The 19,829-nt window shown below is 43.7% G+C and overlaps 1 protein-coding gene across 4 annotated transcripts in view; it reads left to right on the forward strand.

Annotated features, from left to right (window-relative positions):
* Nucleotides 1-19,829, forward strand: part of TRIM44 (tripartite motif containing 44) — a 229,709-nt gene that overhangs the window by 174,753 nt on the left and 35,127 nt on the right. The window lies entirely within an intron of this gene.

Raw genomic sequence — 19,829 nt, forward strand, 5'->3', positions numbered from 1 at the left:
GAGTAAGGATGGCCACAAATCTGTCCAGCACAATTTCTTTTTCCTGAGCTCCAGGAAGGGCCAGGCTAAATCCAGTGACCTGGGCCACAGATCCATAGTGTGATCTTTGAGGCACAGAGATGTGTGGGGACTTGCCACTTCCCTCGTTTGTCAAGTGGAAAGAATAATGCCTTCTGCCTCACAGGTGTGTAAGGAGGGTCAGAGGAAATTATGACTACAAACGTGTTCCAAAGGTTGAGAGCCCTGCAAAATCAATCACCAAGCCCCAGAAAGCCTTTCTCCTTAATTTCTTTCCCATCTGTCTTCTCCTCTCCACTCCCCTAAATCTCCCTCTTCGTGGCCTTCACACCCCTCCCCTGCTCTTGGGGCCTCCCTGTCTTCCCTCTTTCCTTGTCTCAGTCCCAGCTCCATACTCAGGCCCAGTCATCTCTGTAAAACCCACTACTCAGCAAGGCACATCCCTCTATAAAACCTCCAGTAACAATCCTTTACCAAGACAAAAAGCAGAACTCCCGGCTGGCTGGGGATGGGCAGAATTATAAGCATGGCCCCATGACACTCATCCATGTATATATAATATGCTTCCTTTTGAGTGTGGGTGGAACATATTAATAGGTTGAGCTGTCACATCCCTAATTATGTTATACAGCAAAGGGGAGATTATCTAGGTGGGCCTAATTTAATCAAACAAGCCCTTTAAAAGTATAGAGTGTTCTTCAGCTGGTGGCAGAAGAGGAATTCAGAAATTAGAAGTATGAGAAACATTCAACAACAGCCAGCCAGGAAACAAGAATCTGCAAACCACAAGAAGCTGAATTGGGCCAGCAACCGGGATGAGCGTGAAAGCCGATTTTCTCCCCCAGAGCCTCCAGATAAGAGCCCAGTCGGGAAACACCTTGATTTTGGCCTGTGAGACCCTAAAGAGACATCCAAATGCTCCTGCCTGGACTTCTGACTTACAGAACTATGGCATAATACATGCGTGTCATTTTAAGTTTCTAAATTTGTGGCAATAGAAAATGAATACACCTGATATTTCAAAGCCTTAAGAATTCTTATTCAGCCTACTTCTCCAATCCCACTCTCAAACATAAGCTCCGGAGTGATTTGGGGGTTCACATCTGGCCTCTACCACTTGCTGGCAAGTTATGTGGCATCTGTGTTTTTCCATTACTTCATCTATATATTTAGGATAATTACAGAACCTTCCTCATGAGATCGTTCAGAAGATTAAATGAGATAATGCAGGAAAGCCTTCAGTATAGTATCTAGCATAAAATAAATGCTGGATAAATTATTTTTTCTTTGTAGTATTATATTCTCTGCAGATGTTCCCGTTAAGTCAAATGGGTTTATTTATTAACTCAGGAAAATGCACTCTTGTGCTTGGCTCACTTCATGGCCACTGCCAGCCACGCCTTCTGCCTGCTACTGTGCCTCTCAAATGCCCATCTGTATTAGTCCATTTTCACGTTGCTATAAAGATGCTACCTGAGACTGGGTAATTTATGAAGAAAGAGGTTTAGGCCAGGTGCAATGGCTCGCACTTGTAATCCCAGCACTTTGGGAGGCCGAGGCAGGAGGATCACCTGAGGTCAGGAGTTTGAGACCAGCCTGGCCATTATGGTGAAACCCCGTCTCTACTGAAAATAAAAAAATTAGCCAGGTGTGGCGGCACGTTCCTGTAATTCCAGCTACTCAGGAAGCTGAGGCAGGAGAATCACTTGAACCCAGGAGGCAGAGATTGCGGTGAGCTGAGATCATGCCATTGCATTCCAGCCTGGGTGACAGAGTAAGACTCCGTCTCAAAAAAAAAAAAAAGAGAAAGGTTTAATTGACTCACAGCTCCACATGCATGAGGAAGCCTAGGAAACTTTAAATCATGGTGGGAAGCGAAGGGGAAGCAAGGCATGTCTTACATGGTGGCAGAAGAAGTAGAGGAGGGGAATTGCCAAACACTTTTAAACCATCGGATCATGTGAGAACTCACTGTAATGAGAACAGCATGGGGGAAACCACCCCATGATTCAATCACCTCCCACCAGGTCCCTTCCTCAACACGCAGGGATTACAATTCAAGATGAGACATGGGTGGGGACACAGAGCCAAACCATATCAATATCCTTTCAGGCCTTGCTCAGATTCCTCCCTACTTCATGAAAAGTTCCCTGGCCTCTCCAGCTCATAGTGGTCTAGCCCTTATACTAACTTCTACAGTACCAGAGAATGATGTAAATACTGAGACTGTCTCATACCTAATCATGTAAAATTATGCTTTTTATTACAAAAGAAATGCCTGTTAGAGATAATAGGGAAAATCCATAAAATTTCAAGGCAGGAAATGAGTTGCTATTTCCACCATTGTTAATATTTTGGTGTATTTCCTTCCAGTCTTCTTGGTTTTGTTATTTGTGTAAATGTAAATATGTATGTAAACAGTTGCCTTTCTGAGCATAACTCTTTCTGCCCAAGGCATTCATCTGTCTGAGAAGAGATTAGGATTTGTTCACAGAAAGAATTCAAAGAGAAAGAACAACATGATATTCAGCTGTAGTCATGCAAAATAGGATTATACAGGAAACCAAGGCATTAAGAGTTGTTTTAGCTGAGGTTCCTATACTAGTTTCTTATTGCCACTGAAATGAATTACCATAAACATAGTGGCTTAAAACAACACAAATTTATCCTCTTATGGTTCTGGAGGTCAGAAGTCTAAAATGAGCCTTATGGGGCTCAAGGTATTTTTAAGATTTCCTTCAGGAGACCCCAGGAGAGACTATTCCTTTCCTCTTCCAACTTCTAGAAGCTGCCCACATTCCTTGGCTCATGGGTGCACCACTCCAATCTCTGCCTCCATCGTCACATCGTCTTCTAGCTTTGACCTTCTGTTTCCCTCTCACAGGGACTTGTGATTACATTACTTGTAATTACAACCACCTCCCCACCCCCATGTCAAGATCATCATGGTTCCTCACTGCTTAGTGTCACAGAACCAAACTAACTCTGCAAACAGGAAAATTAAGCAGCAATCCAGTGGAGGGGAGAGGAGCTCCTTAAGGGCTGCTGCTGCAAGCAGCCATGGTGTTTGGAGGGCTCCCAAGGACAGGAAGCTGCTAGGAAAGCCATTCTCTGAATTATTATAGACATAGCTACCATTTGTTGAGTATCTATGTGCCAGGACCTATATACTAGGCTGTCTTTTAAAATAGTTGATAGGAAAAACAACATTGAAATAGCCACAGAATCTGAGATAAAAATTGCCCACACTCCAGTCACCTAATTAAATCAATATTTTAATTTTTACACACATATACATAGATTTTTCATATTCATTATATCATAGATATAACTTAGAATGTGAATTTCCACATTTCCACTCTAATTTTTACCATAAATAATATTTCCATTTGGCAAAAATCACAGTTTATCGCTCTCTTTCCAGTGTTTCTCCCCTGCCACACTATAACCAGTATTAACAGCCTGAGAACATCTCTCTACATATTTATCTATGTTCACTGAAAACAATAATAACAGTAAACAAAAGGTCTTAATGCTTGTTATAATACAGACCTGTTTCCACATATTACCTACTGTAGCTCACTTAATCCTCCAAACAACCTTATGAGAGAAGTACTATTGTTATCTGCCATTTACACATGAAGAAACTGGGGCCCAACATACACAGAATATTCAAAAATGTAAACAAATCTGTACAAACAAAAAAGGAAGATTTTTTTGGTCATTTAAGAAATATAGAGAAAGCCAGGCATGGTGGTACATGCCTATAGTCTCTGCTACTCGGGACACTGAGGCAGGAGGCTCTCTTGAGCCCAGGAGTTCAAGGTTGCAGTGCACTATAATCACACCTGTGAATAGCCACCGCACTCCAGCCTGGGCAACATAGTGAGATCCTGTTTCTAAAAATATATAGAGAGAGAGAAAAAGAGGAACACAGCACATAGTTCACAGTGGTAGCTTTTGAAGTACAGTATATCTTGCCATCTCTCCAGGGCAACAGATCCAACTCTAGCTCATTTTTAAGGAGCAATAAAGAATGCCCCATTGTATGAATATACCATCATTTATTGCACCTATTGATAAGCATTTATGTTACTTCCTTTTTTTGCCACTACAAATGATGTTGCAATAAATATCACAGAATATAAATTCTCAGGTCCTAGAGCTTTTATTTTGATAAGGTAGTATCTATAGACTTTAGTGCTGACTTCGGAAACTTCCATACGAAATGAGAAACACAGCCATAAGCTGAGCCAAAACGTAAGACTTCCTTGAAATATGTGGGCTCCACCTAGGTCAGAGAGAGAAGATATACCATTTATATGGCCAAAGGAGTGGTAGCCAAAGAAGACACACAGCTAAGGAGTCCTGAGCTGGCACAGAAGGAGGCCAGACAGGGCCCAGCCTCTGTACATAGCCCAGTCAATTCCACGATTCCCTTGGACATCTCTGGAGCAGACAGACCTACAGCAAACACGCTGCCCCAGTACCATAGCATCCACCTTCTAGTCTCCATGTGCTCATTCCAAAGGAAGAATGGAGAAATAATGTATAAAATCACTCTTATTACCTTTCTGCTTCCCCTAGGAACTCTTGTGCACAGGGTGTGTGTGGCGGTGGGGAGGGAGGCATTAGACTGTGCCTCAGAACCTACTTTTATTTTTTAATTTAATTTAATTTAAATTTTTTTTGAGACGGAGTCTGGCTCTGTTGCCCAGGATCGGGTGCAGTGGCGCAATCTCAGCTCACTGCAACCTGGGTTCCACCTCCTGGGTTCAAGCGATTCTCCTGCCTTAGCCTCCCGAGTAGCTGGGATTACAGGCGTGCACCACCACACCTGGCTAATTTTTGTATTTTTAGTAGAGACGGGGGTATCACCATGTTGACCAAGCTGGTCTCGAACTCCTGACCTCAGGTGATCTGCCCACCACAGCCTCCCAAAGTGCTGGGATTACAGGCGTGAGCCACCACACCTGGCCAAAAGATAGTTGAATCACTGGTTAAGGAAAACATCATGGTGGGAAAAAAATGGAAGAAAATATAAGGGATAAATGAGAAGGAGAGAGGTGACAGGTAGAGATTAGAGAGAAAGAATAGATATTCTTGACCTGCCTAGTGGAAGAGAAAAACATCTAAATAAATATTTATAATAACTTCATATGTATAAAAACAGATGTAGATCATGTAGGGAAGCATTTTCAAGTAACAAAAACAAACAAAAAAACTGACCACCCTCCAGTCTAAGGGTTCATTTTTCTTGCATAACAAGAAGTCTAGAGGAGGCTACTGCTGGTTCAGCAGCTCAGCAGTGTCAGGTCCGGGGTCTCCATGGGGTTGCTGCGTCAAAGGGAAGATGCATTAGTAATTTTGCTAGATATACCCAAATTCCCCTGCACATAGCATGAGATTGTGCCATTTTGCATTATCTGAAATACAGCTTATAAACTAAGGATCAATATTCCCAATGGATAAAGAGTTTCTAAAAATTGAGAATAAAATCAGCAACAACCCTACAGAAAAATGAACAGAATTTATAAACTGTTTGCAGGAGGGAAATGCAAATGATCATTAAATATATGGGAAGAAACTCAGCTTCCTCAGGATAGGAAAAGGCAAGTTAATAGTACACAGAAATATCACTTCTCCCCTATCAGACTGGCAAAAATCCAAAGTCTGACTACCTACTCTTGATAAGGCTGTTGGAAAAGAGATTCTCTCATAAGTTGCTGGCAGAAATACAAAAGAAAAACCATCATGGAGGGAAATTGGGACTGTCTAGCAAAATTACAAACTCATCTAACCTTTGACACAGCAATACCACTTCTAGGAATCTATCTCAAAAATAAACTGGAAAGAATATGAAATGGCATATATACAAGGATATCCACTGCCAATAATTATAATAGTAAAAGAACAGAAACAGTCCAAATGTCTATCAGTAGGGGACTGGTTGGATCCATTATGGTGCATCCATACAATGGAGTATTATACAGCTATAAAAATGAATAGGACGGATTTCTATATAAACTTATATTTCCAGATATATTGTTAACTAAGAAAGGCAAGGGACAGGAAAGTGTTTCTGGTATGCTCTCTTTTGTTGAAGAAAGGGGGGTAATTAATAAACATATATATTTGTTTATATTACCAAAAGATAATAATAGAAGGATAAACCAAAAACAGTTAAGATGGAGACCTATAAGGAAAGGAAAGGAACAGGGTAGAGAGACAGAGATGGACCCTAGACTTAATTGTAATGTAGTTTGTTGTATATTTTAACTTTGGAACAGTATCAATGTTTCAAATAAAAACACAAACATAAATAAAGATGAAAAGGAGGGAGGGTGTCATAGCTCACGTCTGTAATCCCAGCACTTCGGGAGGTCGAGGTGGGAGGATCACTTGCGGCCAGGAGTTTGAGACCAGCCTGGGCAACATAGGGAGACCCCCATCTCCACAAAAATAAAAAAATTTTAAAAAGCTACGCATGGTAACACATGCCTGTAGTCCCAACTACTCATGAGGCTGAGGTGGGAGGATCACTTGAGCCCAGGAGGTCAAGCCTGCAGTAAGCCATGATTACACCATTGCACTCAGCGTGGGCAACAAAGCAAGACCCTGTCTCAAAAAATAAAAAAATAAATAAAAGATAAAAAAGAAATTAATAAACTTGAAAAAATGGAAACAAGTGATAATGATTATGTATTAGGTTGGTGATTTAGCCACATAAAGAAGAATTACTGCAAATGACTCTAAAAACAATAGTATTTTGACAGTATATCCTTAATGGGATATATATCCTAAGGACTAAAAAGAACCATGAAGAAATATTAAACTGCATTCAATGCTCTATAAATCAAGATAGACTAGATCATGTTATTTTATAGTAACAAATAAAGCCAAATCAATGTGCCTTCAACAACAAAGGTTCTTTTCTCCCGTGCTACACACGTTTATTGTATGTTGGCTACAGCCCTGGTCCATGTTGTCTTCCCTCCGTGACTCAGGCTGGGAGAAGAGCACCTGTCTGGAATATTGTGATAGTCATTGAGACAGACAAAAAAGTACTCAGGCTCTTAGACTTTCTTCCTGTAAATGACCAATGTTACTCTTATTCCACTCTCATTTTATTGGCCAAAGAAAGACACACAGCCTGAGTCCAACAGGACAGAGATGTATAATCCCCTACAGAGATTGGCACCAAACATGAGTGAGCAATGATACAGTCTCATACAGAGAGGAAACTATTGGTATTGTCATTATGAAACTATCCTATACATATTGCAGGATCAGCAAATACGTGCTTTTATTAACGTAATTATGAACTAAGATTTTTTAGCACATATGACAAGAGACAAAAACTCAAACTAATTAAGACTCTGTAATCTAAGGTTTTAACTGGAAATATCGATATGAACTCATAATTTATCTTTCCCCAGAGAGAACTATTTGCCTTTTGCCAGGGTAACTTTGAAAAGGGGAAAGTCCATGAATCCACCCCTTGTTTATTTCTTTGGTTCTCAATTATAACTCTGGCTAGAATGTATAATTGGGATGAATACAATTAACAGATAACAGATCCCTCACATTGGCTCCCTGGCTTACAAGTTAAAAGTCATTTTGATAGGAGGGGCCATATGGAAACTACCCTTTATCCTGGCCAAGATAGTAACTCAGAAGCAATGCTTCATTTTAAGAGGAATTGCAGAGATTACTGCTACTTTTGAGGACTTAAAGGATGCAAGGATAGTGGTTTCCATCACACTTCTATTCAATTCACTTTTTTAGCCTTTGCAAAAACCAGACACATCATGGAGGATGGTGGTAGATTACTGTCAACTTCACCAGGAGGTAGCCCCAGTTACAGCACAGCTGCTTTGCCACTGGTGGTACCTCTGACACTTGATATATGGCTGTTGATATGGTGAATTATTGCTTTTCCTTATTCCCTAATAACAGGGAGGTCAAAAAGCAGCTCTCCTTTATATAGCAAGGAAAGCAATAGACCTTCTCCCTTGTCCTCCTGTTGAGAGAAGCATTGGTGCAAAAGAGGTAGGTGCCACGGGAGTCTGGGCCACCTGTTCATGTCATTTGCTCGTGCCTTCTGTATTTGATCAGGCAACATCCTGACTGTATCTTTTTTTTTTGGAGACAGAGTCTCACTCTTGTCACCAGGCTGGAGTGCAGTGGAGCAATCTTGGCTTACTGCAACCTCCACCTCCCAGGTTCAAGCAATTCTCCTACCTAAGCCTCCCGAATAGCTGGGACTACAGGTGCATGCCACCACGTCCAGCTAATTTTTGTATTTTTTTTCTTAGTAGAGATGGGGTTTCACCATGTTGGCCAGGATGGTCTCCATCTCCTGACCTTGTGATACGCCTGCCTTGGCCTCCCAAAATGCTGGGATTACAGGCATGAGCCACCGCGCCCAGCCCTGACTGTATCATTTTTATTGTACAGTGGATTACTGCTCTATCCACCCAAACTTATGACTCATTGGATTCATAATACTCAGATCACAATGAACATCTGTGGTGCCATGTAGTCATTTGGTGTCCCATGGTCAGGCATTTAGTCTCTGGCAGGGCTTGAGAGCACAGCAGACTCAATGCATGGCCTTGCTGAAGAACCCTAGAGGTCTCTGCTACATCTCTCCTCTTGAAGTTTCTTAAAACTCCTGCAGCATTATCATCTGCATGTATACCTCTAGTACTATTGGATCTGCTGGGTCATACCTCCTAAGTGGGAGGGAAACTTGTACTGCTGCTTGGACATTCTGGAGAGTCCTTTTTACCCTCTGAGCCCCACTGTCCCACTTGAAACTGATATCCCTCTGAGCCACTCAATAGGACTTGGTTATATTCATGATCTAGCATTAATACAAATTTGACCCTAGCCAGAAATGGACTGTGCCATATTACAGCCCCACACAGAAGCGGCCCTAGAAATAGCGGTGGAGGGAAATCCACCCTGTGGGCAGAGCTGCCAGCAGTACACTGCTTACTGTGTGGAAGTGTGGACTCCTTGGAGTAGGGAATGGCTCTGCTTGTTGGTCAGGGGTCTGGAAGGAAAAAGATGATAGTCTATGTACCACCTCCAGTGTCCCAACCCTGCAAGGTGTCCCTGAGCTGGCCTTTTAGCTGAGACTTCCCGAAGTCATTCTGCCATTTTTTTCTCTCGCAAGTTGCCTCTGGGTGATGAGGTACATGGAAGACGACTTTAACGACTTTATCTTGAGGCTTTGAGCCCAATGTGTCATACCTGTTTTTTCCTACAGTGCTTCTGCCAGCACAACCGTCTGAGGGTGGACAGAATGCCCCAACTGTTGACATGATAACCCACGTTACATTGTCACAGACCAAAAAACACATTTTACTACCAGCCAGGAGTGACACAATGGGATCAAAACCACAGGATATAATAGTCTGCTGTGTACCTCATCACCGAGACAGCCGGCTTTATAGAAAAAGGTGTGATGGGCTGATACAGTCTCAGCCGAAGGGCCAGCTTGGGACAAATGCAGGATCACCACACTGGATGTGACATCCACGCTGAACCAGAACCAATATATGCTGCTGATATGCATGGTTTCAGAAACCAAGTGCTGAAAGTACAATTGTCCTCCTCACTAACACTCCCAGTGAAGACATGCAGAATTTTAGCTTCTTATTCCCGCCACCCTAGATTCTGTTGGATTAGAGGTCTTCATACTTAGGTGGGAACACTTTTACCTGGGTACCTAGTAAGGATTCCACTAAATTGGAAGTTGCAGAACAAAATGAGCAGTGTGGGAGTGAGATGATAAATACAGATTTTGGCCGTTTGACCAGCAGCAGCAGTGGGGACTGTGGCTTTGTTTGCTAAACATTTTTAGATCTCTTGAGGAGATTGCAACTGGCCATCATTTGGAAGAACTAGACTTGTACCTCCCCTCTAAAGAAAGAAGTATGGGTGATTTTTCCCACATGAGATCTGAATACTGCAAAAGGATCTGAGCATGTCTAAAAGCCTAAGAGGCAGTAGGAGTGGATGTACCCATTCATGTACTCCTCCAGGTCCACTTGGTCACCCTGTACCAATAGGCCTTGGCCATGTGCCTTGCTTCCTGGTCAGTGCAGCCCTAACTGTCACTCACACTGTTGTCTTGGTTATAAAGCTGTGCCCAGAGCCACTGCCACCAGCACACACTGAGGAGTACGCATGTACAACAGTGAGTGCCAAGAGAGCCACCTTGACAATACGCTGGCTGCACAGGCCACATGGAGATCCTGGCTTCCCCTGTAGCCATGATAGCAGCAAAGAAATACAACTCAGGGATGCAGAGGAGATAACAGCATGTGGGATGCCACATGGCAGACTGTGCTGAGATGCAGTCTTTCCATGCCTCCTGTGTCAAGAGGCTGTGAGCATCTGAGCAATTGGGTGCTTATTGGGAAGCTGTGACCACCTGGGAACATCTCCCTTTGTACTTCATCCTTTCCTCTGCCTCACTTCCCATTTCTTTTAAACCTCCCTGCTTCCCTGGGATTTCACTCTTGCCAGTAAACTGTTAGCACTTACACTTTTGCCTCAGCCTGTTTTCTAGTGAGCCGGGACCAAGACCAAGACACAGGGCTGATGACTGCTCTGGAGAAAGAACTGCACAAAATGAGCTTGGGCCATCTTATTGTGCCTGATAGCAAGGAAATGATGAAATATTAATGGTGTCAAGTCAAAAGGACACAAGAGCCAATCTGAAGGGGCTCCCACTGGCCAAAGATGGCACAATTTGGCATCAAAAGACATACTGACTTCAATGGATTTAAACACCTTAAATATATGTTTAAATTATGAGTTCTTAATAATACTAAGAAAAAAATCATTGGCAGCTAGTTCACTGACTTAGTATTCTGAAAGATGATAAAGAAAAAGACAGGTATATGTATTATGTCTTTTCTGTAATAATTATTTCAGGATTACAAATAGTTGGTAAGGGAAAATTCTTCTCTGTAGAAAAATTCTACCTAATAAATGCAGAAGGAATGATAGATTTGGAAAATCAGCATTTTGCAAACCTGAATGAGATAATGGACCAGGCAATGATCAATAAAAACTAACACCATTAGATAAAAGTTTAATGGAGAACTTGATAATGGCAAGAGGAAGCTAACATCTCTGAAGCCACAGATCATTCTCAACATTACAGAAAGTGAGAGAAGCAGATAGTCTGTTTCTGCAAAGTGATGCAAGAGAAGACACCACCCGTGAATCTAATCAAGCCAAAATCTAACTATCAGTTTGCAGGAAATTCGGGAGACAGAGGATCAAGTTCAACAACAACTCAGTGATGCCAACAGCCAAATCCAGAATGTGAGAAGTTCTTTAAGGGGACAAATGACTCTGTTTTGTCAACACATGAATGTGATGCATGAACTTTGTTTAGCTCCTGATTATAACAGACCAACTGTTAAAAGATATTTTTGAAGCAATGGGGACATTTGAGAATAGACTAGCATGAGACGTTTTTAGGGAATTTCTGTTAATTTTATTGGGTATTGGCATTATTGTCATTTTTTAACAGTTCTTATTTATTGTAGATGCATACTAAGCTAATTTTGAGTGAAACAATATGGTTTCTAGGATTTGCCTTAAAATACTCCAGAAAAAAAATCAGAGAGAGATGAAACAAGAATGGAAAAATATTGGTAATTGTTGGAGTTGGGTGATGGGTACCCTTCTCCCTACTTTCTTGTGTATGCCCTGGTTCTTCTACTTTTGCTCCTAGGTCCATTCTCTGCCCTTCTGTGTCTTGCTCTGAGGTCTGGGAAGCCACCTTTATTGATAGAAACACCCAGACAACTTTGTTGGCTGGTTTCTGGTGAGTTGAGCTAATAGTGGTCCCCAGAAGTAGATCAGGAGTGGGAGAAGGAACAGTCAGGGGATTTATCCTCCATGTACCCTCTCTGCCTTCCTGTGGTCTGACAGTAGCTTTGCTCCACTATAGCAGTTATATTAGTTTGCTGGGGCTGCCATAACAAAGTAGCACAGTGTGGCTTAAACAACATAAATTTATTTCTCACAATTCTGGAGACTAGAAATCCAAGATACAGGCGTGAGCAGGGTTGTTATCTTCTAAGGCCTCTCTCATTGATTTACACATGCCATCTTCTCCCTGCATCTTCACGTGGTCCTCCCTTTGTGCATGTCTGTGCCCTAATCTCTTCTTATTAGGACGCTAGTGGCTCATGCCTATAATCCCAGCACTTTGAGAGGCTGAGGCAGGCGGATTGCTTGAGCCCAGGAGTTCGAGACATCCATGGGCAACATGGTGAAACCCCATCTCTACCAAAAAATAAACAAATAAACAAAATTAGCCAGGCATGGAGGCACACACCTGTAGTTCCAGCTATCCAGGAGGCTGAGGTGGGAGGATTTCTTGAGCCTGGGAGGTCATGGCTGCAGTGAGCTGAGATCGCACCCCTGCACTCCAGCCTGGGCAACAGACCAAGACCTTGTCTCAAAACAACAAAAACAAGAAAAATCAAAAAACTGGACACCAGTAATATTTGATTAGGGCTCACCTTAATGGCTTCATTGTAATTTTATTAATTCTTTAAAGACCCAATCTTCAATTACAGTCACATTCTTAGGTACTGGCATTAGGACTTCAATGTATGGATTTTGGGGGTTACACTGCCTGTAACAGCAGTGATCAGCAGACTTTTTCTGGCAAAGCATGAGACAGCAAATATTTTAGGCTTTGTGGGCAATACAGTCTGTCACCAGGGCTCAGATCTGCCGTTGTAGCACAAAGCAGCTATAGAGAATATGTAAATGAATGGACATAGCTGTCTTCCAGTAAAACTTTATCTGTAAAACAGGTGGCAGACCCCTGGGCCATAGTTCGCCGGCCCCTGCTTCTGGTGGTTAGTGCCTTTTCCATGTGTTCATTTCTCCCTGGTCTCTGCCCCTGCAGCAGAGGTGGTAATAGCTTCCCACTATTGCTAATCCTTGGGTGTGACACTTTCCCTTTTTGGTTCCATTAACCCTGATGATGCCTTCTTTGGCCCCTTCATTCAGTTCTCCTTGGGTAAACGCTTTGTGAGTGTATCCTCTCTTTCTAGTTTGGACACTGTCTGATATTTTATATTTGAAATTCTAAGTTTGAAATTGCCCATAAAAGAATCATAATGGCCGGGCGCAGTGGCTCACGCCTGTAATCCCAGCACTTTAGGAGGCCAAGGTGGACATATCACGAGGTCAGGAAATCAAAGCCATCCTGGCTAACACGGTGAAACCCCATCTCTACTAAAAAGATACAAAAAAATTAGCCAGGCGTGGTGGCGGGCACCTGTAGTCTCAGCTACTCGGGAGGCTGAGGCAGGAGAATGGCGTGAACCCGGGAGGCAGAGCTTGCAGTGAGCCAAGATCACACCACTGTACTCCAGCTTGGGTGACAGAGCGAGACTCCGTCTCAAAAAAAAAAAAAAAAAAAAAGAATCATAATGAGGCCAGGCACGGTGGCTCATACCTGTAATCTCAGCACTTTGGGAGGCCGAGGAGGGCAGATCACTTGAGGCCAGGAGTTCGAGACCAGCCTGGCCAACATGGCAAAACCCCATCTCTACTAAAAATACAAAAAATTAGCTGGGCATGGTGGCCATGCCTGTAATGCCAGCTACTCAGGAGGCTGAGGCATGAGAATCGCTTGAACCCAGGAGACAGAGGTTGCAGTGAGCCAAGATCGTGCCACTCTACTCCAACCTGGGCAACAGAGTGAGACTTTGTCTGTCTCAAATAATAATAATAATAATAATAATAATAATAATGAAAGGAAAGGACCGATTTAGAAGGTAAACTTGATATGAGTTGCCTCTTGTCTCTGAAGAGTGCCCCAACCATGGAGGGGCTAAGAGGGAGAAGACAACAGGTGCTCATAGGTGAGAATCAAGAGGGAGCTTGGGCAGGGAATATGTCTAGGACCTGATCAAGCCAAGAGAGGGACCAGACCACATGGGACGCCAGCCACAGGCTTCAGTGGCCCCCACCTGGGGGCCAGCTTGGACCACGCCACCTCAGCAGGCCCAGGGCAAGAAGCAGCCCAGACCAGCGACTCTGCAGCTAGCCAGCAAGGATCCAAAGGCCACCACCTCCCTCTGCCACCACACATGCAGGCCCCAGTCCTTCTCCACACACCCGGGCACCATCTCATGGAGGGGCAGGAGGGAAAATATGAGGGACTGGGATTTTTTTTGTTTTGTTTTACTTAAAGAGGCTAACCATGACTTCTAAAAACCTGCATCAAATTAGGTTACAGGATTGGACTAAAAGTGTTTTATCAAGCAGCCAGGTCCTGTGCGGAAAATCAGAGTAATTATAAACAAATAAAGGAATGACATTTTCTCTGCGCCCCCAAGAGAAGTGTGGGGAATTTTGAGAGTGCCTATACCTGTGTTAGCCTGGCAGCCCCACACTAGCTAGAAAAAGGAGGCCGAGCTTCAAGGGCTGAAAACAGTCTCTCAGGGATTTTAGATGCAAACGTGTTCTTGGGTAAAGCCCAGAGAACCACAAAAGCTAAGGCAAGCTTCATCAAAAGATAAAGAGATGTTTCTGCCACCCACCCAACCTCGGAGCCAGTCCTCAGTTCTCACCCACAATACTCACAGCCAGAGGGCCTGGGAACCTTGCTCAATCCCATTTCACCCCTTCTCTGCTGGCTGCTGCAGTCCCCAGGAAATAAAGCCAGCAGGCTGCCAGCTGGCCTCAGCAATCCTCCTTCCTCTTCCTTCGCTCTCCTCCTGTGCTGCTCAGGAAATTGCACACATTTCCCCTGGCTTGGTGCTGGCCAGCAGCGCAGATGTCTGCCCCATTCACCTGCCACCTGAGGCCACTGGGTAGGAAATGAGGAGAGCGAGCTCATGGGAAGGGAAAGCAAACTCAGGGTGACGGCAGAGCCACAGGGCACAAGGATGGGGAGAACCCATTTATTTAGATGAGACTGTGGGCCCCTGCCTTATTTAGGGGCCCAATCCTGGAAATGCTTATAAATCAGTATCAAAAATGCCTTCATTCATCCAGAACAATCTGGAGGGGAAAGTACCCTGTCAGCTGGGTAGTAAGAAGGATGCAGAAGAAATTGTTAAAAGTAACAGACATTGTTTCAATCATTCATTCAACCAGCAGTTATCAAGTGCCTGATTTGAGCGGGTGGGTGTTTTAGGCATTGGAGATAGGGCGATGAATAAGACAATAGTGTGGGAGGAAGGCAAGAAACTAATACACACAGCATGTATGTATACACATACACATGCATGTACTATACACCTATGTGCATTTCTACATACAAAATACATGTCTGCTTTACACAGATATGTGTACATATAACACATATGTAGCATGAAGTAGGGATGAGTGATATGAAGAAAAGCAAAGCCAGGTTAGGGGAGACAGAGGGTCAGGGAGGCCCCCTGAGCAGGCCCCTCCAAGGGAAACGGGCCAGCAAGTTTGGAAAAGGCCTTTCTATTCTCCAAGGGCTCTCCTTAGGCCTTACCAGATCCTCTCCCTCAGGCTTCACATCAGTCCTATTGTCAAGTCAGGGAAACTCAGGACTAGAAAGATTAGTCAGGATTTGAATCTTTATCTCTGAGCTGCCCTGACTTTTCTTTTTTTTTTTTCCTTCTGAAACGGAGTCTCCCTCTATTGCCCAGGATGGAGTGCAGTGGCACAATCTCGGCTCACTGCAACCTCTGCCTCCTTGGTTCAAGTGATTTTCCTGCCTCAGCCTCCCGAGTAGCTGGGACTACAGGCACGTGCCACCACGCCTGGCTAGTTTTTTTTTTTTTTTTTTGCATTTTTAGTAGAAATGGGGTTTCACCATATTGGCCAGGCTGGTGTGGAACTCCTAACCTCGTGATCCGCCCACCTCGGCCTCCCAAAGTGCTGGGATTACAGGTGTGAGCCACCATGCCTGGCTGCCCTGACTCCTAAATACTATGAAGGCCGGGCACTGTGGCTCACGCCTGTAATCCCAACACTGGGAGGCCAAGGTAGGTGGATCATCTGAGGTCGGGAGTTCAAGACCAGCCTGGCCGACATGGTAAAACCCCATCACTCCTAAAAATACAAAAATTATCTGGGCATGGTCATGGGCACCTATAATCCCAGCTACTCAGGAGGCTGAGGCGGGAGAATCTCTTGAACCCAGGAGGCAGAGGTTGCAGTGAGCCAAGATCACGCCACTTGCACTCTAGCCTGGGCGACAGAGCAAGACTTCATCTCAAAACAAACAAACAAACAAACAAAATAACTATGAAGTCCCAAGTCTTCCAGAAACTCCCGTCTCATCAGAAAGGCCCTAAACAAGGAAGCAATGAAATGAGGGGGTTAAGGGCACAGCCAGGAGAGCAGATTCCCGGGGTTCCTGGGTGAGCCAGTGGGAGGCAGTAACAGAAGTAGAAGCCGGAGTGTGAGGGTGGTGCAGCCAGGGTATTCATCCCCTTGTCCCCTCTGTCTCCTGCCTTGGTAGTAGCTCGTTCTGCTGTAGCAGCAGTCAGGACACTTTTTCTGTCAAGGGCCAGATGGTAAATATTTTAGGCTTTGCAGACCATATGGTCTCTGTTGCCACTACTCCATCCTAACTATCCCACTCACTGGGGCTTTGGGGAAATTATTTCACCCTCCCACCATGCCTCTACTTCCTCAGTTATAAAACGGGAATCGAAAGAATTCCTGCTTCGGGGGTTGTGGAAAGTATTACATGAAATAACATCTGTAAAATGCTTGGCACAAAATAAGCATTAAGAGCTGCCACTGCTGTTGCACAGCAGGCCTTCCGCTTCATCGGGTTCCACATCCACCAATCACAGAAGGAAGATATACAAAGCACTAAGCAACAACAATACAACAATAAAAATAGTCCAAATAAAAAACAATATAGTATAACAACTATTTATGTAGCATTTACATTGTATGAGGTATCATAAATAATCTAGAGATGACTGAATGTATACAAAAGGATGTGCATAGGTCGTATGCAAATACTACACCATTTTATATAAGGGACTTAAGAATTCCTGGATTTTGATATCTAAGGGGAGTCCTGGGACCAATCCTCTGTGAATACTGAGGGACGACTGTATTTACCTCTGCCCTTGCAAGTCAGCAGGTGATTAAGCACTGGCGGGTCACCTGTCCTACCCTCACTCCTGATCCCAGATGTAAAGACCTCTCTCTCTGGCCTCTCTATCAGGAGAGGCCCAACTGCAGATTGACTGAGCTCAGACAGAAGCAGCCCCTTGGAGGTGAAGTCAGGCCCTTGCACAAACATTACCTTATCTTGCTGAATTTCTCACAGCAATTCTGTCCATTTGATAGAAAGGAAGACTGAGGGTATGGATGATAAGAATTGCTCAGTTTATGACACCATCCTGATGCACCATTTCCTCACAGATGGGGAGGTGTTCAGCTGAAAAAGTAGCAGACCAAATGAATGGTCTAGAGGTGAGAGAAAAGGTGTCCGCTTCTCCTTTTTCATTCCTTTCCCAGACAGCCTCAAACTGTCCCTAAGGTGCCACAGGATCATGCTTCTCTCCCATGTTCCTTCCCAGCAGCGTCTATGCAGACCTCCCCCTGCTCCATCAGAATCCATCAAGACCTACCCTCCTGTGTTCCAGGCTCTCTGGGCCTCCTAATCTCACAAATACATTTGAATAATAATAAAAGCTGATTTGACAGTGGGATGAGCTCCCAGAGAGCATATACATTTTAGCAAAGCTTTAATTCCTTTGAGGGTGGACTAGTCATAGTGGTATTGTCAGGTACCATGGTAGACCCTTTGAAGATATTTTCATTTGGTTGGGAAAGGAGATATGGAAGCTTTGTTCCATCTGACAGATGAAAAAAATTGAAGCTCAAAGCATGTATATATCTAGTAATGCCCTCCTACTTAGATCATGCTGGGATATCTGCCATGGAAATCAGAAATATAAATGCTATCACATAGATCAAGAATTTCGCACAGTAAATATTAGTTATCTGACCTTCTCCCTTTCCAATCCTCTAACCCTAGGCTGGAGGAGATATTTAGGTAAAGCATTTAGGTAAAGTAAGGAAGGACAATGGAAGCCAGATATTAAGGAGGAAGAGTTCCAATTGGATATAGAGAAGGAGAAAGTGAAAAGGGGCTATTTACAGAGATATATTGCACATTCATCCAATCACAATTTAAAATTTGCCAAACCTAACCCATTTTCCATAAATCCATTTACTGACATCTAGAAACCCCTCTGAGAAATCTATTTCTGGTCTCCTTTTGAAGAGTTATTTAATTCCCAGGGAGCCTGGCCCAGTGGCAAGATATTTCCAAGAAAAGGGAGGGGAATCTAATTCTCTATTTGGTTTAATTTTGTTCTGGAACACTTATGAAGGCTCAAATCCAAGGGGAGAAAAAATACACTCCTACTTCAGGCTGCACAGCAAGGACAGAAAGAGAAAGCAAAAAATTCTCTGTAAAAAGAGGTAGGCACAACCTCACTCATATTTGCACCACTTTACAAACATAATTTGCCTGAATTTGGAGGGAAACAGGACTTCCAAGACCAAGGGCAGGTGGAGAAGATGGAACAAAATGAATGTTTCCATCTTGTAAAGGTTTGAAAGGGAGTGTACTTTAACAGTGGAAGAGGAATGGATGGATGGAGGGATGGAGGTAGGGATGGATGGGTGGGTGGGTGGATGGGTGGGTGGGTAGGTGGATGAATGGATATGTGGGTGGAAAGATTAGTGGGGTGGATGTATGTCTGTGTGCGTGTATGGGTAGATCAATAGGATGGATGGAGGGAGGATGGATGGATGGATGAATGGATGGATATGTGGGTGGAAAGATTAGTGGGGTGGATGTATGGCTGTGTGTATGGGTAGATAGGATGGATGGATGGATAGATGGATGGGTGGGTGGATGGGTGGGTGGGTGAGTGGGTGAACTGATATGTGGGTGGAAAGATTAGTGGGATGGATGTATGGCTATGTGTGTGTATGGGTAGATAGGATGGATGGATGGATGGATAGATAGGTGAGTGGATAGATTAGTGGGTGGATGTATGTTTATGTGCATGGATGGGTGGATGGAAGGAGTGTGCATGGATGAATAGACAAATGGATGGATGTGTATATGGGTGGGTGAATGGATGGCTGGATGGGCGGGTAGGTGATGAATGGGAAGGTAGAAGAACTAGGTGGCTAGCTAAATCCTGCTTATGCTTGAATTTTGTTTGGCCTGCATGATGCTTTGAAAACATTTGAATCAGTTGCTTTCATTTAAAGCAGAGAAAATTTTACCTAAAACCTTTGATTTCTGGCTTCTCTTGAAAAATCAAGGGAGCTGGCAAAAGTGAGACCACATTTCTTCATGGCAACAATTAACTAGAGCTGAGTAATGACTGTCCCTTTAAACAGGGCACACATGCTTCAGTCCCCCAGAGTCCCTGCTGATGCACATTGGCTCTAACACCTGTCAACTTCACTCTGTCAAAGTATCTGCCTGCCCAGGAGGCATTCATAAATGCAATAAAGGACCTAGTAAACATAGGCCCCGTCCTAGTCCATTCAGGTTGCTATAACAAAATACCTTACACTAGGTAGTTTATGAATAACAGAAATGTATTGCTCACAGTTCTGGAGGCTGGGAAGTCCATGAACCAGGCACTAGCAGATCTGGTGTCTGGTGAAGGCTCACAGACACTTCATAGATGATGCCTCTTGCTGCATCCTTACCTGGTAGAAGGGACCTGGGAACTCCCTTCAACCTCTTTAGCAAGGTCACTAATCTTATTCAT

This window comes from Pan paniscus, chromosome 9 (assembly GCF_029289425.2).
Source record: "Pan paniscus chromosome 9, NHGRI_mPanPan1-v2.0_pri, whole genome shotgun sequence".
In the NCBI taxonomy this organism is placed as follows: Eukaryota; Metazoa; Chordata; class Mammalia; order Primates; family Hominidae; genus Pan; species Pan paniscus.